Source organism: Cuculus canorus, chromosome Z, assembly GCF_017976375.1.
Source record: "Cuculus canorus isolate bCucCan1 chromosome Z, bCucCan1.pri, whole genome shotgun sequence".
NCBI lineage: Eukaryota > Metazoa > Chordata > Aves > Cuculiformes > Cuculidae > Cuculus > Cuculus canorus.
Window position 1 is genome coordinate 13,007,272 of NC_071441.1, and position 25,074 is coordinate 13,032,345.

The following is a 25,074-nucleotide window of genomic DNA, read 5'->3' on the forward strand; positions in this document are numbered from 1 at the left end:
TAGAAACCGAGATATCCATTTATCCGTACTTACCCTGTGCATTTGTGTATGTACTTGAGGATACAATGTGCTGCAGTAGAATGTACAGAGGAAGTACTTTAGCTGAGAGATAGTCATAGTCTAATAGATATTACTGTCTTCAGAGACAACCACAATTGTATTAAAACCAGGAAAAAGTACAGTTAATTTTATATAGTGATGCAATGTTTCTAGTTTGCACATTTACAAAGTACAAAGGCAAAGAGATCTGTGTATTAGCCAGCATCTTAATGAGCTATAGTAACAGTTCCTACACGCTAGGGTGAAGAGGAAAGCAGACTTGTTTTACTGCCCACTAAATGCTGTCTACAATTTTTTAAGCATCCTTTATTTTATTTCCTGATTTGCATATTATAATTTTAATATGTCCAATAACTGTCCTGCCACTCTTTGTAGATTCAAGTGAGACTACACAGATATCTACCAGTGTGATTTTCTGCAATCAAGTAATTGATCATTTGCAAACAATATCCTTGTTTGCGCCCAGTAATTGTGTTGAAAGTTATTTGCAAGTGCAGAAGCCTACGACTTAAGAATCACATACTAAACACACTTAAGAACATAAAAAAACTTGCTTTAAGAGCCATGTGATTTACATTTCAGAAAGGGATATCCATGTAGACATTAGAGCTAGAGAATCATGGCATTGAGGCAGCATGGGCTGGCTTTCATCTTTGTTCCTACTGTTTGGTTCTTGGGGGTGACTTTGCTGTGCTCCCCCTTCCCTGGGCCAAAGACTGTCAGCAACAGCATCCCATAAGCAGAATGTAAAGTCTCTCAGAGACTTGCATATCTTCTCCTTCGTCTTATTTTCTTCCAGTGCTGGGAGTAGGGCACATCCTAACTGTGGTTTCTCAGAAGCTGAGGGTGCTGTGTCTTGCAGGTAAGAAATACAACATGGGATTGCTGCGGGGGTCTCTTTTTGTAGCTTACGAGTTGAGTCCCAGATGTTTCCGAACTGACGTCACCAGAGCTGCATGCAGCAAGTGCCCAGAAGTGTCTCCTTAAAAGTATGACCCTGAAAGAAAAGACCCCACTAGGAAAGGCAGTATAGACAGAGGATCCTGTGTAGGACCCAGTGAACTGAGGCTAGGAGGGAGATAAAGAATTGGCAGTGTCCTATTGTTTGTTGCTCTAACAACCCACAGGCACTGCTAACTCTAAGCTACCTAAAACAATTAGCCGAGTTAGACATTCACAATCCTGCTAGGTATGCACCATTCCTTTTGGCTACTGTTGAGGAATGAATCAACTGTTCACAAACACAAGGATGCAAGAGCCTGTCCTTTGCGAAACTGGCAGATGAGTTTTGAAGCATTATATTGCTGGAAGTTGCAGTGCTTTTGTCAGGGGAAGACAATCCACATGTACAATATGATGAGGTACTATTTTTGCTTGTCTGTGGGAGAGTGAGTGGGTACTAGTGAGCGCAGGCAGCCTGCATGCATGTCTTCCTGCCTGACTGCTGATTGCTTCCCTGCAGGAACCAAAGCCGTGTTGGACCTAACAGGTGGGAAAGGGGCTGCTTGGCCACTGATCAGTAAACAACATTGTATGCTACAAGCAATTACTAGATGTTCCTGGTGCTCAACTCTTGCCTGTGTCCCAGGTATCAGTGGGCAAGGTGATGGGCAGTGATGGGCTGTGGTGGTGCCTAGAGGTGCAGCACCTTTGCTTTTGGGGCTGCAGTGACCCAGGACACTCAGTCACAGTGCCATCCCTACTGCTGTTGGCAGTGGCAGGCCACCTCTTCAGGCCACTCCAATTTGTCCCAGTTTGCTGTTGGATCTAAGTAAACATCCACAGGCACATGTGCACTGATGAGAGTCTTATCCCTTCATACCAGTAAGATCGCTTTCAATTTTTCTGTCTGTATCTCCAGGACAAAGCTGTTGACACTCAGTCACCACTGCGAAGCTGGAACTCAACACTCATCGAGTTTATCTGCTTGTGTCAAAGACAAGAAGTTGTTTCAGCCCTGCAGTTGAAGCTGTTGTCTTGTCCCTGCTGTCAAAGCTGTTGGAGGCAGCATTCCCTGTCTCTGGAGGTTTTTATGGAGATATGTGGCCTGGCTCTGGGAAGGTGCTGGTGGCACTAGCATTAGCTTCTGCTGTGCCCAGTGGAGAGAGGTAGGCTCCTGCAACCAACATGCCCCAGCAAGGTAACTCACTCTCTCACCGCTGAACAAGTAGCTTGTGTCCTTTGGGCAAAGCCAGAATGCAACATGCTGAGCTGGGAGTTACTGCATTACAGGTGGAGTTGCTGAGACGAGTTGTATGTCTGTCCTAGCGCCTGCATGGCAGCTATGGGGTTAATGACTTTACCAGACAGAGGACTGAGTCTTCGTAGAATTGTGAAAACCTGTGGGTAACATTTGTGAACTGTGATCCTGGAGGAGGTGAGATCAGGGAAGGGCTTCATCCTGAGGATGGAAAAGCAGTCAGCAGGCAGGCAAGCAGAGCAGACAGACCCTGAGGTAATGTCATGGCAAACATTTTAAGTCTAGTCCCGTTACTTTCTGGTTTAGATTTTAATCTCAATGGACAGGTCTATTGTTTTCATTTCTGGGTTATCATATGGCTGTGGCATTTTGAGCTGATTTTAGTCTACCTTCTGTAAATTTCTAATTACTTGTCCAAATCTAAGACAGGAAAGGTAAGGCTAACCTAATTCTTTTCACATGCTCAGTCAGAACAATGATTCAACTGCAGAGAAAAATTATTCTTATCACAGCAGAATGATTTCATCTCTTGTTCCTATTCTTCATGTTATGATTAAATACATGTTTATGTTTCATAATGAATTTTCATTTTCAGGAAGTTTGAGCTTGGCTTCAGAATTGTTCTTGAGCCTGGAACTCAGTATATCAAATTTCAGCTTGGAAAAAAATCATAGTTTGTACAAAACTGCAAAGAAATCTGCTTGGCTGGAGGTTAGCTGTTATTTAAGAATATGTTGTCCTTCTGCACTTTAAAAATATGATCTAAAGGGTGCCTATATAGAGTTCATCATCTCTCCATAATTTAAGGGAAATAATCTGCCTAACAATGAAAGGCAGCTGCTTTTGAGCTGTTTTATTGCACAGCAACCCCAGTTAAGATGATAAAGTGGAAAGGACTGCCTTATGCTAATGAAATGTCTGCAGGCATTTTTAAACACCCTGCCCACCCACCCGCATTGCCCCTGAAGCATCCTAGACACAGCTAACCTCCAAACTGCAGGCACGTGCAGCAAAAAGGTTGACACAGCTACATTGCACAGATACGAATGTGACTGTAATTTAATCTAGATATACAATGTAACTGTAATCTAATCTAGATATACAGAGTGAAATTTTATAGGTCTTTTTCATTGTTGTTTTCTCCAACTATATGGGCTAAATGGCTTCTAAATAAAATACATCTCAAATTGGCTTCTCTTACTATTGGTTCCATCAGAACTTTTTCTGTTGTTAGGGGTAAGCACATGCCAAAGCACTTACCTGGATTATGCCTTAAATGTCTTACAATTTTACCTCCTCAGCTGAAAGTGGAGGAAGGACTAAAATTGTTCAATGCACACAGAGGCCAAGAATGCTCTAGGAGGTCTATTCTGGTTCTTAATCCAACATAAAAATCACTATAGCCCCAAAGAATCAGTTTTGGATGTTGAAGTAACTTCTTGGGAATCAAAAAATGAAATATTAAAGAGGTGAAGAGCTAGGCGGACTGCTATGCTCATCAACTCACTAGTGCAGAAATACTCCTTACTGTATCCATCTATAGCTGTTTAGTATCTGAAATCCTGTATGTGGATCACATGCAGGTCAAGCTATTTGTCATGGTATTGTCTCTAGCCAAGAGACATCTTGTAAGATCTGTTATGGTCTCCAATAAGTCTGTAATGAATGGTTGCCTCATCTGAAGAAGGATGAAGGCTACCTGAAGAAGGCTACCTGAAGCCCAGGTGAGGTTTCCAGCATTTCCTGTACCTCGGCACCTGGTTGCCCTCTGCCATGGGAGGCTCTGCCTCTGCCTGGACAACCTGGCACACACATCCCTTCCCATGGGGCTTGGTGCAGCAGACACCCATGGGATGACTCCCCCACAGCATGCTTGGGGGAAAGCATGACTACCCTCTCCACACTCAGTGCTTGCTGATAACCCGAAAGAAGGAAGGTCTCGTGGCACTCCTGCTGGAAACTGTTCCTGGGAGGACAGGGACTTTGTGTGCAGGCAGCTTGGTGATGTGTGGTACAATGTTAGCAGGTGTGAGTAGGTGTTGGTGTTGTCTGCGTCATCCTCTTCTTCTGATGTTCTTTTGGGATAGCATTGATGGAGACAGCATGGGTGTGAATGATATCGTTTCTCTCTCTAGTCCAGCAGACAAATTTTGACTCAAAGCAGAAGGGTTGTGGGGGGGAGGAAGCCAAAGCTCTCCTGAACAAACTGGTGTGCTTTGCAGGAAGCTTTTGCAGTGAACCCCATCAAGGAAAGCAGGGACCTAGCTGCCGGTTTCTCTGCCTTTAAACGAGTGCTCTGACTGTTTGGCCACTGAACAGAAGCACATTTTCCTGTAGTTGTTTGGTTTGAAAGGGCTTTTTTCATGCCCCCTTTTTTCTTTTATTTTGTGATGATTGTGTTTCCTCAGGAGAAGACCTGGCACAGCCCTGAGAGGAGGGAGTGGGTGACCAGCAGTTAAAAAACACTACTGAGACTGGCAGATGCAAGGTATACTCTTGCTTGTTGTTTAGCTCTGTTTTTCAGATGTTTGAGATGACCCAGGCATTCCCCAGGCATAAAACTTGGGCAAAGATACATTCCTCATATTTTTTTAACACAATCTGTTCTGCCCTACTCTGTCCCAGCATTCTCAGCTGGAGATCCCTTGCCTGAGGTGTGTGAGGTGGTTGCAGGGGCGCAGCAGGAAACCAGAGCAGTAGAAGTGGGGAAGCCACCGGGAAGGGCTAGGCACCCTTAAGGAAAACCACTGGACCAACATCTCCCCAAGGACAGGCAGGGGAAGCCAATTGCTGCTGGGTGCCTGCTGTCCTGCTCACCAAGAACCCTGTGGTAAATGGTGTTTCTGCAGCAGGTCTGTTGTGTGGTCCACTGTGTCCTGTGCAGAGATCTCTTTAGTTCCCTTGCAGCTGGTTGTTTCCATGGGGGACTGCAAGGTGGTGTCTGTCATTCAGTCCAAGGATGACAAATTTCATGGAGGAGATAAAGGAGTTCATGTGTCTGTATTTACTTAGTTTTTACAGGTGAGGGGCTGTGTGCTGGACACCTTTGGCAGCCCCGTGCTTGGATGTTATCTTTTTGGCCCCTACACCTATTAGGCTGTCTGCTACAAGAAAGAAATAATGAAACTGTCAGTTTGAGATTCCTGGTATATATCAGCCTGTTCCCGGACAGAGTGCTCATGGCTGAATATTCCTTGGGAAGAGAAAACGATTTAACTTTATTTACAGAATGACCCCTTTTCCTAATCCCAGATTTAAGACAGATGTTACAAATGCTGGCCTTCTACGAGATCTGGATCCCAGGTCTGCAGCCAGGAGAAGCCCACTGCTTGAAAAGGCACCAGGTAGGTTCTGCCTCAACTCAAAGAGAAATTCAAGAAGCTAGTTTTTCCTAGGAGGTCACTTGGTAATGAGGAAGAGTTGAGACAGGTATGGCCAAAGGCCTGGTAGATTTACATCACTGGCACCCTTCAAATCATTCTAAGCTGCATTAAGTGGATTTCACACACCCTCCAAGAGCTCCTTCCCTCTCTCCTATTGTTGCACTCAGAAAATGGATGCTACATCAAGTTTGCTAATCAAACTCATTTGTCCTTCCACTAAAAGAGTTGTGCATGTATCACCCTGCAAGAGTGCACAAGTGCTCTCAGGAGGCAGTCAGAAGTGTGCAGCCTGGTGGTTCCTATGGGACTATCAAAGCTCATAGGATTGAGGGGTTTGGGCATTTGTGCACTGAACACCCTCGAGACCTTTTACATCTGTGAATGTGCAGTCTCTCCTCCTGTCTCTGAATAGTTATATAACAGAATACTCTGGATGGGAACAAATGAATCTTCAGGCAGCTCTAGAGAATGCAACACAAAAAAACAATGGGCTGAAATAAATTTGCTTTTTCGCCCAAATCCTCTTGCGATCTTTGATTGTCATTGCCTATTCGCTTACTGTCACTTCTTTCTTGCGGAAGAAACGTGGTTTGTTAACCAGATTACCTTTGTTGTGAAATGACAAATGACACCTCTCCAGTTACCAATAGCCCATGATGCCCGGCAAATAAGTCTGTGTTGTCCATGCAGATCCCCCTTGCCCACGTTGTTCTAATAATTTGCTGCTTTCTTTGGGAAAATATGAACAAAAATAATATGATGCTTATGTAATCACTTACTAAAACTCTGACTAATTTGCATCCTGGCAGCAATAAGAGGAGATAAGAAGATGTGGCAAAAATTACACTCCTGTTTTTCTCTATCCATCTTTCCAGAGCCTGAGGGCACCTGTTCACAACCGCAGAGGAGTGCTTCTGAACTGAGCTGTAATTGCATCATTGGAGAGGTGCTGAATCCAGGCTAATGAGACTTGCCAGACTAGTGCTGGCTTATGCCATGTTGGCCCTGCTTCCTTATGCACCCTGTCTCTCCTTTCCTAAGAATCTGTTAGAAATGACTAGTAGGAATTTCTCTGGACTTTATCTGACCAGCTGCCAGAGACAACCCAGCCTTTCCTGCTTTGATGCAGAAATCTTGTCCCAGCCCTGCAGGAGCAGCTTGGACACTCAGAAATCATCAAGACTAAATCTTGCCTTTATATCAAGGCATGCATGATTTTGGAAAATTTGCATTCTTCCTTCTTCAGCCCTTAAATTTTGTTTGGTTTGTTTGTGCATAAGTATAAGTCCTTAAAGAGTAAGGTCCTGACTGCTGCAGCATGAAGACCAAAAACATTCAAATACCCTGCAACAGCAGCTGGGGAACTGGATTCTCACAACTTTGCGGCACTGTGTGAAAGCAATTTGAAAAACACAACTGCTCTTCAAGATAAGTAATGAGAAGCCACCGCCTATTAATTTTGTTATCTTAAGTAGATGCTGAAACATGTTAAAACATGTGAGAAGAGCTCAAAGCTACCCACTGCTGCTCTCCAGGGATAGTGTTTGCACTCTCCATCCTGAGTCGTCTTAGTGCACTGCCAGCCTGTTTTCTCTAGGTCTCTCTCACACTCCAATGAGCTGTTCCTCTCTTTTTATGTAACTATCTAATGCCATCATTACACATTGTCTCTATCTCTGTCCAATTTAAGTGGCAAGGAAGTCAACAGGTTCAAAAACTTTTGAGCTGAGTGTGGAATCAAGAGATATAAACACTGTTGTTACAGAAGCTTAGTTTCCATAGGAAGTCATGCTAAAAATGAGGCTAGAATACTGCTTCATAGTATCATCTGTATTCTGAAGGCATGTCTGTACAGGGTGGTATAGTGCCTTACTGGGTCCTGAGCAAGCTCCAACTGAACCTTGATGTCAACAACACAGGGCATATGAAGCTAAGTTCGAACATTGGCTGCATCCTTTCTGTATGGGGCATTTCTAGTTTCGGAGTCAGCTCATCCAGTGTTAAATTGCAGAGCTCTGCAGTACATTGCATTATGTAATGCAGACATAACTAAATAATTTATCTGAATAGCAGAATTCCCTCAGAAGTTTCTCTCCAAGTGTGGATTAGAGGCTGAATTTGAAGTAATTTGGGCAAGGAACTCCTAAAATGCAGTTTTGCCTAAAAAAGTCATGTCATCCAAATGCTACTGCTGTTACAGCACTTCATATATTGATTGCATACACCTGGATATCACACTGTTGCTCTGATTCTCTCCAAGCTGTTATCAGGTAGTCTACTCAGAGCATGGTGCTTGGTGTGGTACGGTGGCCAATACCCAAGGACCCTTAGGGAGGTAGGTCTGAAAAAGTAATGGATGTAAAGATTGGACCTCTGGATTAAGGTGACAAGGTAAAGAAAACTAGAGCTGCATGTAAAGCAGTACATTGTTTATGGATAGCCAGAGGGCTGCCAGCAGCTCTGGGGACATGAATTGCAGCATTGCTAGCTTTCCACCTGCAGGGTGCAAGGTCTTCTTGTCACACTTCACCCCTGACAGCAAAGCTGTCATTCTCAGAGGCAGTGTTTCAACGGGTTCTGAAGCTCACAGGAATGCTTGATCTGTTCAGAAGGTTGCTATGCCTAAGCAAAACCAGAGGATAGATTTAGTCCGTGGTCACTTGACACAGCATGTTCCATAGATGTGTCCTGGCACCCCCACATAGAATCATGGAAAATTGGAGTTGGAAGGGAACTTCAAGATCACCTAGTTCCAATGCCCTGCCATGGGCAGGGACACCTCCAGCTAGATCCCTGGGAAACCTGTGCCAGTGTCTCACCACCCCTTTTGTGAAGAATTTCTTTCTAACATCTAATCTAAATCTTTCCCCTTCCAATATATAGCCATTCCCCCTCATCCTATCACTACATCCCCTTGTAAAAACTCCCTTCCAGCTTTCTTGCATGCCCCCTTCAGATACTGAAAGATCTGTACAAAGTCTCTCCAGAGCCTTCTCTTCTCCAGACTGAGCAAGCCCAACTCTCTCAGCCTGTCCTCATATGGGAGGTGATCCTGCCCTCTGATCATCTTCGTTGCCCTCCTCTGGATCCATTCTAACAGTTCTATATTCTTCTTTTGTCGAGGATTGCGGAACGGGACACCATATTCCATCTGGGGTCTCATGAGTGCAGAGTAAAGGGACAGAATCACTTCCCTTGCCCTGCTGGCCACGCTTCTATTGATGCAACCCAGGACACAATTGGCCTTCTGAGCTGTGAGTGCACATTGTCATCTCATGTCAAGCTTCTCATCAATCAGCACCCCCAAGTCCTTCTCTGCAAGGCTGCTATAAATCACATCATCCCCCATCCTGTATTGGATTTGTGGATTGCCCCAACCCAGGTGCATTGAGGTGCACCCAGACTCACTTCTCCAGCCTGTTCAGGTCCCTCTGGATGACATCCCCTCCTTCTGATGTGACATCTGCACCACTGAGTTGGTGTCACCTGCGAACTTGCTGAGGGTGCATTCAATCTCATTATCTATATCATTGCATGAAGATATTCAACAGCAATGGGCCCAGTATGAACACCTGAGGGACACCACTTGTCATGGATCTCCATCTGGACATCGAGCCACTGACCACTATTTTCTGAATGTGACCATCCAACCAGTTCCTTATCTGCTGAATAGTCCACCCATCAAATCCATCTCTCTCCAATTTAGAGAGAAGAATGTTGTGGGGGCTGTGTCAAAGGCTTTACAGAAGTCCAGACAGATCACACCCTTTGCATTTCCCATGCCCACTCTTGTGAATACCCCATCATAGAAAGCTGCTAGGTTGGTCAGGCAGGACTTGCCCTTGGTGAAGCCACGCTGGCTGCCTCAAATTTCGTCCCTGTGCTCCATGTGCTATAGCATAGCTTTCAGGAGAATCTGTTCCACAGTCCTCCCAGGCACAGAGGTGATTTTGAAGGTTGGTAGTTCCCAGGTCATCTTTTCCACCCTTTCAAAAAACGGGGTCAATGTTGCTCTTCTTCCAACCATCAGGGACTTTTCCTGACTGCCATGACTTTTCAAATATCCCGGAGAGTGGCTTGGCCACCAAATTAACCAGTTCCCTCAGGACTCTGGGATGCATCTCATCAGGTCCCATGGACTTAGATATGTTCACATTCCTCAGGTGGTCATGAACTTGATTCTCCCCTATGCTGGGAGTTCCTATACCCCCTTGTCCCATTCTCATTGTCCATTGACCCAAGATAAGTGAGGAGAGTAGCTGTCAGTGGAGACTGAGGTGAAAAAAATTGTTGAGTCCCTCAGTGTTCTCCTTGTCTGCTGATATGAGGTCACCATTTTTGTCCATTGGTCCAGCTATGCTTTCTTTAACCTTCTTTTTTTGGCTGACATACCTGTAGAAGCCCTTCTTGTTATTCTTTGCTTCCCTTGCCAAGTTCAGCTCTGGCTGTGCCTTGTCCTTCCAGACCATATTCCTACACAACCAGACAGTGTCCCTAGATTCTTCTCAGGTTCCCTGTCCCTGCTTGCACTGCCTGTGCAGATCCCTCTTCCTCTCCAGTTTGACTGGTAGGTCTTGACTCAGCCACTCTGCTCTCTTCCCTGCCCCATTTCCTCCATCTGTGGACTGAGCGCTCTTGTGGTCTATGGAAAGTATCTTCCATATTTTCCAGCTCTGTTCTGCTCCCTTGTTGCTGAGGATTGTTTCCCAAGGGGTCCTACTGACTATCACCTTGAAGAGCTAGAAGTGTGCTTTCCTGAAATTTAGGGTCTTGGCTGTACTCCTCACCTGTTCCATATCTCTCAGGATCTTGAACTCCACCAATGCATGATCACTGCAGCCCAGGCTGCCTCCAATCTTGACATCACAAAACATACGCAGCTGCTTTTTGTATTCAGTTTGCTCTAAAAACATCAATCTGCCCAACCCTAATAAGAACAAATAGTGATTTGTTGCAGTAGGCATGTTTGGTGGAAATGAGGAGTCCTTCTGTCAAGGGGCCACTGAGGTGTGAACTACAGAAAGAGAGCTGCTTACAGCATTTGCCAATCTCTGACAACTTTTACATTGCATAGCAGGGAAAAAGAGCAACCACTAACCCCATCACAAGCAGACTCTCTGACCTTGCACCACTCTCCAAGTATGTCATGTTATCACAGTCTAAAGGATCCACTGCCTCTCCTTGAAGAGGCTTCTAGCACTTCTTCACAGACCTCTTGCTGCAGGACACTGACCCAGAAGCAAACTCTCACAGGGCCCATCTGTGCCTGCCGCATATGTGGGCACAACACGGCACTGACAGAGCCATATGCTGCCTGACCTCAAGCAAGCCCATACCTGTGTCTGCCCTAGGTTTGCCTCTCTTTCTTCTTCACCAAAGCAAGCCCGTGCAAAGCAGTTTGTGGGACTGGGTGTTGCCGTCTGGATGCACTGATCCTCCCTCATACAGAAGTTTGCTGTTAGCGTGAGCAGTACCTGATGCTAAGGAGAACTGTGAACAAGGGAAAGGTGTGCATGCATGTAGGTTTCAGGCAGCTGTCTAATGTGTCCACATTGCTACTTCCCCAGCCATCTCATTGCCACTGTTCAAGTACATGGTATTGGGATGTGACGGGTGATTTGAAGGGAGCCACCAGACTACATGGGAAAAGCAGCACTGCTACCAGATCTTTGAAGCATCTGGAAAATGAATTGCTATAAGGCAAGGACCTTAGTGGTTCCTGATACTCTCCAGAATGTGAATACTTGAAGTACAGTTGAATTAAACCTCTCAATACCAGCAAATTTGAAACATCCCTTCTACCAACACCACTTGCACAACAATCTCAACTCTTCCCCTACATGAAATGCCCCTCTAGCCTCTGTTAGATATTGCCAGAGAGTCCATTTCCCAGGCCAGTGTAGAACAGTATGGCAATACGCAGGTGTCCTGTAAGGGGAAGAGGGAGGCCCTGCCTTGCTTAGGGGAAAAGTCGAGTTTAAGTGAGATGTGATAAAGCAGGAGCTAGCTCAGTCCTGCATGTACTTGCTTGCTTGCTTGTCCCGCTGTGATGGAATATGGGCTTCCCAGATGCTCATGCGCAGATGATAAGGATGTGGACAAGCTCTTATGCATCTGATCTTCTCTGTTCCTTACCAGGCAGAGATGAACCCATTCCAAAACACTTCCATTTGCTTCTGGAGCCTCCCAAACACAGAGCAGCAGTATTTAATGACAGCCATAAACAATTAAGTAATTAAGCATGCAAGTTATAAAAACATGTGCAAACAAGCCTTATGCAGTGATGTATATATAGAGCTTGAGGCTGGAAAGCTAACGCATGCCACATTCCTACATTCCCACAAAAACATCTTCGGTGCTGCACTCGAGACTGAGATAATCTGTGTGGGGAAATACTCCTCTTTATCCCTTGAGCTGTTATTATTGGCCTGAAAAACACCCATTACCATAGTTATATGGAAGTTCAGGCCTAAAGTTCAGGCAGCCAAGTCTTAGAAATGCTGGCATATTTTGCAAAGCAGGAATGTTAATCCTATCCATGTTTAGTCCAGTTTTTCTTTATTATATCCCAACAGTCTTTATAATCTGAGAATTCTGTCAATTCCCTTAAAATTTCCTTGTGTTTCCCAAGGAGTGTGTATGGCAGAGAACAACCCGGCCTGTTGGCAGAACACCATGGCAGGAGCCAGCAATGAGGGCTGGGGCTGCAGGCACCTACCTGGTGTCTGCTTGAGCATGTCTTCCAGCAGTTTGTGTTTTCGTCTGCTACTTGTTCTACTGCTTCTGACACTGACTGCTGTCTTTCCTCAGCTGCTTTATGCTCTACAAGCTTTATTAAGCAAGGGGTGTCACCAGATGAATTCAGGTACCAAATCTTTCTTCCTTGTCCCAGCAATACCAACAAAATGTGCAGGCATCTGAATGTCTCCAGTAAGACATGCTCCTTTGCAGAGAGCATCTCCACTTTAACACTGGATCCTTAGAGAGCAGGCCTTCCACTTCACCTTCAGACAACAAGTTTTAAAAGATGGATATTTTTTAATTTACCCTGAGATTAAACAGCTGATAGACATGTCTAGCATTTGGAGGGACCTTCCTGAAAGGGCTATTTCATTTCCTTCTTTTATTAATCCAGCATGATACTATTGTATTACCTCCTGTGGTGCGTACATGTGACCAGCCCTTGGGAACCTGGTCAACCAGCTGGAACATGATTTCCTGAGCCATTGGCAGCGAGAGGGATACAGCCCCAGGGCTGTTCCTGCCTCCTCCCGCTTCGCCTCCTGACGTACATCTAACAAGGTGACAGGATGTTCCATGTTTGGATTTGCTGTTTCTTTGGACTGTAGAATCACAGAAGAACCGAGGGCAGATAGTGCTCTTTGCTCTGAGCACTAGGGATAATTATAAACAGACTGGCAGAAATTGTGGTTATATAACCACACAAGGGTTTCAAAGCGATGCAAAAACCAGGAAAGTGGGATTTAGAAGAACCCAAAATGAAATGATTTTGTTAGACTGGATGGATCTGGTTTGTGCCAAAGTCCTCCCTGTTTCCTGCCAGCAAATAAAAATGCCAATTGGTAAATTGCACCTCGAATGCTGTCTTCAGTTCTGGGCCCCTCAATAGAAGAAGGATGTTGAGGCTCTGGAGCGTGTCCAGAGAAGAGCAACAAAGCTGGTGAGGGGTCTGGAGAACAAGTCAAGGAGGAGCAGCTGAGGGAACTGGGGTTGTTTAGCCTTGAGAGGAAGAGGCTGAGGGAAGACCTTATTGCTCTTTACAACTATCTGAAGGGAAGTTGTAGAGAGGAGGGAGTTGGCCCCTTCTCCCAAGTGATGGGACAAGACAAGGAGGAATGGCCTTAAGATCCACCGGGGGAGGTTCAGGCTGGACATCAGAAAAAAAGTTTTCACAGAGGGGTCATCAGGCACTGGCAGAGGCTGCCCAGGGAGGTGGTTGAGTCACCATCCCTGGAGGTATTTAAAAGATGGTAGCTGAGGTGCTCAGGGACACGGTTTAGTTGTTGGTAGGTATGGTTGGACTCGATGATCCTAGAGTTTTTTCAACCTAGTGGTGCTGTGATTCTGTGATTCTGTGATGTTGAAAATTTTCTGGTCATGTTTGCAAAAGCTGCCACTTTGCTGAGTGTATTGCCCTGCCCACAAACCTAACGGCCCAAAGAGCAAAGGTGCATTCAGACCAATGAGCACAGTCTTCTGCTAGTTACCGAACACCTTGGACCTGTTTCCTTATGTTGCAATGCATTGAGACATTGGGCACCGTCTAACATCCAAGGCCGGGCCATTCTATGGATTTATTTTAAGAAAAGCAGATGACAGACGTAAGGACATTTTCTGTATAATGAACCGCAGGGACAGCTGAAGGGAACGCTACAAGGATTGAGCACAAGAGAAAGGGTGTGCAACTCGAGGCCCACCTGTGGGAGCAGTGCTGTTTTGCTATATCTCATTTCTACGGTTATAAATCCGGACAGGGTCTCCTGAAGATTTAGCAGCACAACAGTATGAAACTGGCTTGAACAGGAAGGCATTTGCGGCTCTGGCTGATTGTAGATTAAAATGTTATTTGTTGCATCACCATGTTACACAAGCCATCTACTGTCATGAAATGTTTCACTGTCTTCTGGTCTAAATGCCAGTTTCCAGTCCTGAGCAGAGGGTTCAGCAACATTGCCTTCAGATGAATGATGTTAATGAGATCAAATTTGCATGCATGTAAAAACTTACTAAATTAAAGTCTGATATCCCACAGAAATGCAGAATAGGATGAAAATCTATGATCTGGTTTTAGGGAGATCATTGCCTTCCTCTCCTTTTGTAAATTAGACTTTGGGGTAGATGATGTGTTTCCACAGCAGAATATTGCAGGGTCAGACAGCCCTGGGCACCACAAAGAGCTCTGAAATGAAGCAGAAAATGCTGCAGGATGTAGTTAAGCCCAGTAAAGCAGAAATGATGTCTGAGGAAGAGAGAGAGAGAGAGCTGTATTTCTGTTAGTCCAGCTCATCTCACAGCTACTTCTCATCAGATACTCTCTTCTAGAGAAAGAATCTGGCTTGGAAGTTCTGGTGCACTCACCTGCGATAAATCCAGGTCTGCTGTGGGCCAAAAGAGGACCATCTTTGCTGGAGAGTTATGCTTCCCTCAGGTGTGGACTTGTCAGCAGCACACAAGGGAAAGGTGCATCCTGGTCAACACATTACTGAGGAGAGCACTTATGCACCCATAAATATATCACCCCAATTAAAGTTTCTAGGAGTGCAAAGTAACACAAGAAAGAGATTGTGGTAAAGACCTCAGAAGCTGTAAAAATTGCATCAGAATGCATTCCACAGACTACAGGTCATGTCCGAGCCAATATGCACACCCAGGTCCCACTTGAGCTGTCTGCTGCAAAGAGGCTTTTACTGGTTCCCAGCTCACACACCTAGAAGGAGCATGCATAACTAGGCACACATATGCATACATATGAATGTGTATAAATTGGATCTATGCTTGGAGCTTTCTGATAGCAAAGATTGCGATGTTACTACGTAAAGAGCAGTAAAAAAATGATTGGAGTAGGCATCCTTGCAGTTTAAATAGTTCTGAAATTTTGCCAGACATTGCTGGCTGAACTTTAGCCTTGGATACTAACTTCCATACAAAGATGGTAATGAGTATTTTACAGGCAAATATCTCACAGGATGAAAGCTGCTTCTGTCCCCAGAGAAATGATCCTAGGCTGTGGTGGTAAGTGTGTTAACACGGATGCTGCTGCTGAAATACATTCTGCCCTGCTTTTGCAATTTTTCTATGTATGACATAATTTTTATTTTATTTTTTTCACATGCATAGGGAAGTTATAAAACATCTTGCAGCTGGAATTATCAAAAATTTTGGCATTTTTCTTACACCTCAGCCTTGACCAAACCTAGAGTATCTCAAGTCAGCAGTGAATTGGCAGTTCTGCTGTCTCACAAAGATGGCTCCAGGCACCAGCTAGATGTACCCTCCCCCCCACCCCCCTCAAGTTTGAAATGGGAAAGTTCGCCTTTAATGGAAAAATAATTGAAAATTTCTGAAAATTTCTAGTATTGCCTTGATCTCAAATGGGCTGTCTACTATGTTATTATTCCAGAAAGAGGTGGGAACGACAGCCCTCGTATTGCTCAGAAGGATTTGGAGAGACTGAGCTCAAAGTGCTGGTCTGGTTCTGTAACTCAGAAAGCAGTTTCCCATGGCTGGAAGCTGGTACCACCAGAGAAGCGGAGTAGCAATATCTTAGCTGGAAATAACCTGTAAAAATAACTTGGAAAAGTAAGAATGCTGTAAATATCTGGAGAAGATCTGAGTGGAGTTGAAGTTCAGGTCAAAAATCTCTTCAAATGAAATACAGATAAAAAGTGATATTACCATGTGCAGGAGAAAGGAATTGAAATATACAGTGCTTGGACTCACATACAGGTTGGGGAGAAGTATGTGTATGCAATGAATACAGTATATTCAATCCAATTTTTACAGTATTATGCACTTGAACAAAAGTATTTCCTGGCAGAGGAACCAGAAAGGAGGCTGTCTGCATTTACTGATACAGACAAATGATTCAGGGCAATGCTCAAATCAAAATAAATTCTCAGAAACATACTACATCAGTAACTGCAAGAACATGAGCAAAATGTCTTCATTCTCCCGTTTGAAAGAGAAAAGAGTGAGTCTGTGCTCAGTCTGCTAGACTAGAAACATCTTCTTGACAGCAATCTTATCTACTGAAGTTTCTCCTGCATCTTGCAGCTGCTTTGGCACAGTTAAGAGATCTCCTGTTGTAGTGAGTTCATGATAAGATTACACCTTTGCAGACAGTGGCAGATTCAGACATGTTAATTGCACTGTGGCACTCAGGGTTACAGGAAAGCCTGGAGTTCAGAGCCTCAAGGGAGCCTGGCCTCCACGCAGGCAGAGCTCCTGCTTACATGGAAATGAATTAGGCACAGATTTGAAAAGGAGGTGTCGGATTTGTGTTTGATTACAGCTTTCTATCTATGAGGAATGTTGCAAGTAAACCGCATAATCACCTTAGAAGTAGGTGCAAAAAAAGACTACCAATACCAGCCCTCGCTGTAAGGCCAGTAGTAATTCACACAGGACTTCCTGTCAAAAACTAAATCCTGATAGAGTTCAGTCCACTATTTCCTTACAAATACTTCACAGTTTTCATACTGACTTATTACTATATAGTGTAAAATGACATTTACATGTAATGAAACTGTGCATTCTTACATATATGCCTTTTCTTTTCCAATTGATTGACTTCCTCCTTGCTTCTACCATTGTTAATTGTAAAGTTTTGTTACGTTGTGTGTTATAACAGGCCCACAGAAAATTTGCTTATATTTGGATTTCAGTCTGGATTTGCTAAGAGCACTTAGCACAATTTTGCAACAAGAAAAGTGTCTACAGGTCAAGAAACAACATAGTCTTCAGGAGATGCCTGCAGCAGCTTGTGTGAAAGCGTAATTTGGAGAAAGCTTTTGCCTTTGCCTGTACAGTAATCCCAGAAGACGTGAGCACTCCAGAACTGACTTTTAAGTGGAGTGATATTCTGAGTGTGACTCAGTATGTTTGCTCTTGGTAAGAGGTCTCCACTTGCTGCTTACTTGTTTGGTGACTCTCATGTTCTCCTTTTCTAGACCTGGCAGTTGGTCCTCAAAATAGCAGTGTCGTCAAGAGTAAGAATGATACCAATTCCTAAAAAATTATTCTACTTGGGGAAAACTATCATCAGCATCTTTTTGACACAGCAACAAACATTTCCAACTCTTATTTCTGTTTAGAAGCCCTTCTTCCATGGTGTCCCTTCCTTTTATCACTCATTGGTTACTTGACTGCAACATCATTTATGGTATATTAATAACACAGAACTGAGGGACCTATCCCTATAAGAACTGTCCTTGAGTCAGGACATTTCTTGAACTGAATCCTTTTAAGCTTTCAATAAAAAAGTTGAAAATTCTAGCTGCAAACATACTTCTGGAAAACCAGTGTATGAAAATGGAAGTTTCACCGTACTTCGGCTCTTTTGCTTCCCTGTCCTTTCCCTGCCTTGTATCATGCAGGTGCTGCAGACCCTTTAGAAGCACTCAGTAAGAAATATATTTTCTGGAACAGTATTTATTTTCAATAAGTATTTACATCAAGATACCCGCTGAAGATGTTTTCCTCACTTTACAGGAGAAGAAACTTAGAAAGGTGCTAATAAATTTAGAAAGTTCAGTAGTAAAGACCACCCCATGTGGGTAAAAATATTTGGAGAGAAAGAACAAGGGAAAACAAGGAAAGAAATTAGGAGCTTCTGGTGATATTTCTAATATTTGACACACAGAATATCTTAACTTATATTTTAAATGACTGTGTAAGACAAACTGCTTCTGTTAGTGTAATATAGATCCCAGCCCTTCCTGAGAAATAGCTGCACAAGGTGGCAAGTAAAATGATCTGGATTGTGTGGAAAAAGAAATTTGATAACTTGTGCAGGGCCAAGTTTCCACATAGTCAGTCCCAGAAAAAAAACACAAACCACAAACAAACCCAGGAAAAAAATACATATTTATAACCACGTCCTGCATGATACTCTGGGCACATTCTTACAGCCATTCATTCCTTGGTCCAGTAATAAACGTCTCTGGACTTGTGATGAACTGCTTTAATATTTAACTTAACTTCCCTCCCATCTTACCAACCTGTTTTAAAGGTCTGAACAAAATAAGCATGCTTACACAGCACTGAAAAGAAATATGCTGAAAAATCTTAGTCATTTAACAGCATGAAGCTCATAATGCCAATGTGTAATGTCTGTATTTAATCATTGCATGAAATCTGACTTTCTCACTAATCAGTTCCTAGAAGGAAATCCTAAGCCCCACTGAAGTCAGTGGCGAAACTCACAATGACCTCCACATTTATGTATGATGGAAATAATTGAATCAGAGCAAAGTAGACCGATTTTTCCATGTAAGACTATTCTGTGCAATGATTATTTTATTCATTAATTACATGACGCAGTGCCGTTTAAATATTTTCAATATATTTTGACCTTGTCAACATAACTATTCAGTGGAAAAACTGTGGAAGATAATTCTAGTTTTTTTGAAAACTAGACTTAAAGCTGCCTGTGCAAGTCCAGTGTACAGATGTCAGTTAGGAGCTAATTGTAATGGGTACACACACAGTACTTTCACCCTCTTCTGTATGCTCGTAAACACATTATGAAGCCTTTGAATTTCACTCTGATTCTAAATCAGACATGAATTCCAGCAAGAAATTGATTTTGTGCTACAAATGATTTATAAATAAATTCTCAGAGATCATATGGGCGAGCATGTCACAGGATGTTCTTTCACTTAAGTGGAGGATTTGAATTTGTCCAACTTGATACCCAGTTTAAATTCTGTCATGTGCCACATGATACTTGTAGCTTCTCCTGTACAATATGAACTTTTGACTAGCAGAACCTAAACCTGTTGGCTGGGTGGTGGTGAATTCAAAAGGTTGTAGGCAAGTCAACAATTCACTGAGGTGGTTTAGAAATCTCTTAGAAAGGCCTTATGGCAAAGCCTTTATGAAAAATGACAAGGAAATGTTTAGGAAGAAAAATTGGGTTGCTCCTCCACCTGATCATTGTGTTGAAATACATATCCTTACATGCAGGAAGCGCTAATGATGTGGAAGAAATGAAACATAGCTGGGAATAGGAAGAAGAAGAAAACAGTCACAGAAAATAGAAGTTATACCTCAGGTAATACATCTGTTTATAAATAAAAGACTTTGATACATGTTTTCTTCCATGAGGAGTTCAGACTAGTTATCAAAACATTTCAAAGCTAAGGAAGGCAAATGTTTCCCTGTTGTTCATTTCAGCCTTTTCTCAGTGCCAAAATGCTGTTTCTGTGGACATGTCCTAGTCACAAAGGCACTAGTCTGGTCTGATCTGTTCTTGTAACTGAAACCCTATGGTTGTCTTTCCATATGCTTGTTACTGTGAGTATATTCACAATTGTCTACATCCATCTCATGTAGCTGTAAATGAGTCTTTACTCTGTTTAGGGTATTTAGATGCAGTGAAACAATAAACAGTGTTCAGGTCTGTCAAACACAGGAAGCCCAGGCATTAGAAGGAGTGTTTAACAGGGCCTAACGGCAAACAGTGTCCTAGGAAATAGAGGTTTATTTACAAACACGTCAAACAAGAGGGAACTTTTGCCCTAGAGGCCAAGGAAAACTGCCTTTTATTCCATAAATTTCCATTTGAACATCTCCCAACAGACCTCTGACTAGGCTGGGGGTGAACAGAGCTGGCCAGTGGGTTCTTTTTGGGGTGGCTGTGTCATAGTGGGTCTGGTAGTGATACTGTGCCTGCTGAGGTGATACCAAGGACTTGCAGCATTTACTTTCCTCATGGTACAGCTACAGAATACCAGTAGAAGCCTTTACTGTTTGGATCCCAGGCATTGTAGGGGATGTCTGTTTACTGTGCGTATGAAAAATTTTTGGAGAACATCTGGCTTTGACTCAACATAGAATCATAGAACAGTATGGGTTGGAAGGGACCTTCAAGATCATCTAGTTCCAACACCCCTGCCATGGGAGGGGACACCTCCCATTAGATAAGGCTGCTCAAGGCCCCATCCAACCTGGCCTTGAGCACTTCCATGGGTGGGGCATCCACAGCTTCTCTGGGCAATTGGTGCCAATGTCTCACCACCCCCATTGTGAAGAATTTCTTCCTATGTCTAATCTAATCTTCACCCCCTCCAATTTATAGCCATTTCCCCTCATCCTATCACTACATGGCCCTGTAAATGCCCCTCCCCAGCTTTCTTGTACACCTCCTTCAGGTACTGGAAGGCTGTTATAAGGCCTCCCTGCAGACTTCTCCAGGCTGAAAAACCCCAACTCTCTCAGCCTGTCCTCATACAGGTGGCGTTCCATTCCTCTGATCATCTTCATAGCCCTCCTCTGGACTCATTCTAATATTTCCAACTTCTTCTTATGTTAGGGATCGCAGAACTGGGCACAGGACTCCAGATGTGGTCTCATAAGAGCAGAGTAGAGAGGCAGAATCACCTCCCTCAACCTGCTGGCCACACCACTTTTGATGCAGCCCATGATATGTTTGGATTTCTGGGCTTCAAGCGCCTATTGCTCATGTCAAGCTCATGTCAGCTTATGTCAAGCTTCTCATCAATCAGTCCCCCAAAGTCATTTTCTGCAGTACTGCTATAAATCACATTGTCTCCCACCCACTATTGAATCTGCAGATTGTCCCAACCCAGGTGTAGGGCCTTGCACCTGGCCTTGTTGAACCTCATGAGTTTCACCCAGACCCACTTGTCCAGCTTGTCCAGGTCCCTCTGGACGACAACCCATCCTTCTGGTGTGACATCTGCACAGCTGAGCTGGGTGTCATCTGCAAACTTGCTGAGGGCGCACTAAATCTTGCTGTTTATATAGTTGATGAAAATGTTAAACAGCACTGGTCCCAGTTGGGACTTAGGTAGGCACTTGATGTGGGTGGATATTTCAAAAAGGACATGTATGTTAGCGGAATGTCTTAAAAAAAGAGAAAGAGAAGAGGCTTAGTCCAGACCTAGGGTCCAATAGCTTTGAACTTTGAAGAAATCTCAGTCACTACCTAAGGTGTGCTGTTCCAATTCCTTCTCCAGGAGCATCCATAGGAGTGGAGGAGCATATATAGTTTAGGAACAGAGTGACCACTCGTCTGACGATCGGTCATCATGAACTGCAAGATGACCTGAGGATAAGGACATACCAAGCTTAATGAAAAGCATCCATGCCAAAACCATCCAGCACACAGCTGATAAAGAAAAGTTATAATATTTCATCCTCTTCTGCCTCCCAGGAAGCTGATAGGAACGCAGGGTTTTTTTCACATTATCCACCTGAACGGTTGTGTGGGGAAGGCTGTCTATGTCCAGTGACTTCTGGGGAACGCTTGTCTCCTCTGCCTCCACTGTGTAGCAAGCCCTGAGAGTGTGAATAATTAGTGTGCATAGCTAAACCAGCCCACTTTTTGTTTTGCCTTTTCATTGTGGTTTCTTGGTGTTTCCCCAGGGGTTCACAGCAGTCAAGACCAGATCAATGACATGACTCAAGAGAACCACTGAACTGGGAAGAGCCCTCGATGCCACAGACTGCTGCAGCCTCCTCTGCCGACCACTAACATCAGCCTTTCACTTCACCAGGAGTGGTTCTAGGAGTCTCCTAACACACTCTGAAAGCCCTCTCCACAGTCTCTTCACCTGTGCATCAGTTGGAGTACCTGTATACTTGACTCCTAGGGGCAACTGCTAAATCTACACATTCCTCAACAAGCTGTGGGATCCACAGCTGCTGTACTAGAAGACAATAGCTCCTGGCTCAACACCTGTCTTTGTAAACTTCAACCTCATTCCAGTCATTGGCTGCCTGGGGAGTTTTGCCCAGGTAGGGGCTAAATAATAACTCCACATTTAGAGTCTGCACACCGTATTCATCAGGCTGTGACAGTGCAGGTTTGCAAGCATTATGACCACCTTCCAAGAGCCTTCCAGTGTAATATAACCCAGTAATCAATTTCACAAAGAGATGCAGAGGATGCAAATCAGCAATACCCACCTACCACTACAGTTTATATTCATTTGAGTGACGAATCACTCAATGTCCACACTGTTGCAGGAAAAAGGTGAAATGCCAGGAAAGAAATTAAGGCAAATAAAACTATTGTGAATTTTTTTCTTTTACAGGACAAATGAAACAGCAGTGTTGGTCAGTGATCTCCTGTTTGCGTTTCTCACTAACTACTTTTTTCCTTTAAGTGGAAAAACTGCTTGGAATAATGGTGTGTAGGAAATGGGACATTTCAAAGCAACACATCAGGCAAAGAGAGAGCAGGCCATGGTGTGATTCCCATTCCTGCTGCATGCTGCCTGCAGGACTGATTGCCTGCTTCCCACTGGTGGACCCCGAAGGTAAACCAGCTCTCCTGATGCCTGCCCAGCACTCTGGGATGCTCAGTGCCTGCCAGCAAGAGTGTAATGCCTCTCAGGTCGATCTCTGTGCAGGGCTCTGTCTTGGCCTCCATTTGTGAATTGAGGTCAGGTATCACATCCACTGCTGTGACCGCCTCACAGGAATGGCTTACACTGAAAACCTGTCATTTCTGGGAGTGAATTTTATTTTGCAGGTGAAAAATGTGAAGGCTTTTTCACCAGATGGAAAGATCACAGGAGGACAGGGTGAGGATTTGTGATGAGACTCAGAATGACTGACATATTAATACTGCACATTCAAATGAAAAACCTTTCAAAGGAATCAGTGAAAAAAAACCTCCACACATAGATTTGCACAATCTGGTCAACAAGAGTGACCTGATCTGGTGCTTTCAGCCATTATCTGCCATGGGATTAATGGGTGATTGAACCATCATCATCCTGCCAAGAATAGTGAAGTATCGTTGTCAGGAGCTAGCATCCATCTGTTCAACAAGGATGTAGTAAAAAAGGAGAGAAATTAAAATAGAGGAAAGCAGAATAAAAACATAGCCCTTTATTACTGCATATTTTGAACGGAACTACAAGCCTATGATTTTTGTAAGAACATTTTTCTCGGACTCTTTTAAAGAACAGTGGAATAAATAACCCTGATGAGAATTTCAGAAAAGGCAATTATTTTAATCAGTATATAAGCCAGATAAACAATCCATAGACAAAACATAGCCATGTCTTTTCAACATTTGATTTTTCCTTATAAGAATGTGGAATAGTCTACATTTTTACCTCTTAAAAAAATTGTTCCTAGTCATGGCCCTGCTCAGACACAACTATTTAAATTCTACTCTTCAGGACTCAGCAGAAATACCTCATGTTTTCCCAAAGATGAAATTCACTGTAAAGTAGCTTTACCAACCCCACAGCAACTCAAAATAACTACCAAAATTTCAAGCATGTGAATTAAAATACAGTCTTGTAAAGTAGATAATTATAATGACACATTAGTTACAAAAAGAATGTACTATGTGAGGTAAAATTTGATTTGAGTGAACTCGCCTGAATTTGCAGGATCAGAACAGAGGCTACAGTACACCAAAATAAATATTATTTACATCTAAAGAGCAATATTCAGGAATGTCAGCAGTTCTAACTGACAATTAATAAGGCACTGACAAGCCTGGGTAACAAATCGGTTATTAGTAGAGGAGTCAGACAGTGCTAATCTCTTCACCAGCTAGTCAGCACTTTCAAACAGCCCGCGGAGATGGCAGATGCTGTTTACTTAGCAGAGACATCTCATTTACCATTTAGCGATGCTGGGAACAGCCAGCGGTCAAGAAGCTGCACTGGCCCCTCTGATTAAGAGGAGTGTTCAAATGTCCTCTGATTCACAGAGTGCTTTTCTCTCTTTGTTTATATTGTCTTCATGAAGTTGCATCCTTTTGGACATCAAGGTGATTCCTTCTTCTTCATTATGAACTTGAAAGATTTATTAAAGCAAATAATTCCCAAGTATCCGCCTCTTTGGCTTCTTGGGTGGAGAAAATGTTGCAATAATGTGGTTGGGGTAGTGCAATCTCTCCAGGTCTGTACAGTACAGTGAGCCTACACCTAGAGCACCATCGGCAGATCTGTCCTTGCCTTTAGATGTCACTGTCAAAGACATCTAAAGGGCATGGGGAAGCTGCTCTGTGGAGGGACATCCTGGTTAACACCTACTTCTGGATCCAGCCATTGTTCACATCTGGAAATTAATTCAGGTCACTCGTCCTGGGGTTTCTTAGCCCATAGGTGCCAAGAACTCCAAGAGGCTGGAGGGCAAGAGGGAGGCTGGGCGAGTACATATAGTGGCAGTGTGTGGCCACGCAAAACTTCTTTGTCAGGGACAGGACACACCTCTGCCTTGTCCAGGTGATGAAACACCACTGGAGCCTGAACACCAGCAGGACGGCACTATCTGCTTTATTGGCTCGGTTGTTTCTTCTCACCATGTTGGCTTCTTTATTGCCAAGGATGACTTGTCTTATTCTTGACTTTTTGACCAATGCCTCCTGGACCAGCAAGGCAGTGTCAGCCTCTGCCCATGGGGCTTCCCTTCAAATCAGCTTTGCACCAGCCTTCAGCAAGAGGGACCATGGGGACATGTTCATGCACTGCCACCCCTCTCTCTCTACCAAGAATGAGGTATGGGAGTGAGGAGACACCTCTGCATGTGTGGAGCTGAAGAAAAGCGTCTTGTTTAGGGAAATAACAAAACCAGGAATTACAACATAATTGATACTTTCTGTAAATGTGAGTTGACGAGACAGTGGCCAAGAAAAGTCCTCCCCATTCTCTTTGCACTCCTTGGACAGTCCAGCCCAGAGGCAAAGTTGTGCAGGCA

At 43.8% G+C, this 25,074-nt stretch overlaps 1 long non-coding RNA gene across 1 annotated transcript in view; it reads left to right on the top strand.

The window, feature by feature from the left end:
* Positions 1-24,543, top strand: part of LOC128850384 (uncharacterized) — a 109,126-nt gene extending 84,583 nt beyond the window's left edge. The window contains exons 2-7 of the long non-coding RNA XR_008447746.1: positions 1,922-2,168; positions 4,669-4,748; positions 5,513-5,604; positions 17,015-17,274; positions 19,351-19,438; positions 21,775-24,543. This is a non-coding gene — a long non-coding RNA (uncharacterized LOC128850384). The remainder of the gene's footprint in view (positions 1-1,921; positions 2,169-4,668; positions 4,749-5,512; positions 5,605-17,014; positions 17,275-19,350; positions 19,439-21,774) is intronic.
* Positions 24,544-25,074: the final 531 nt, after the last annotated feature.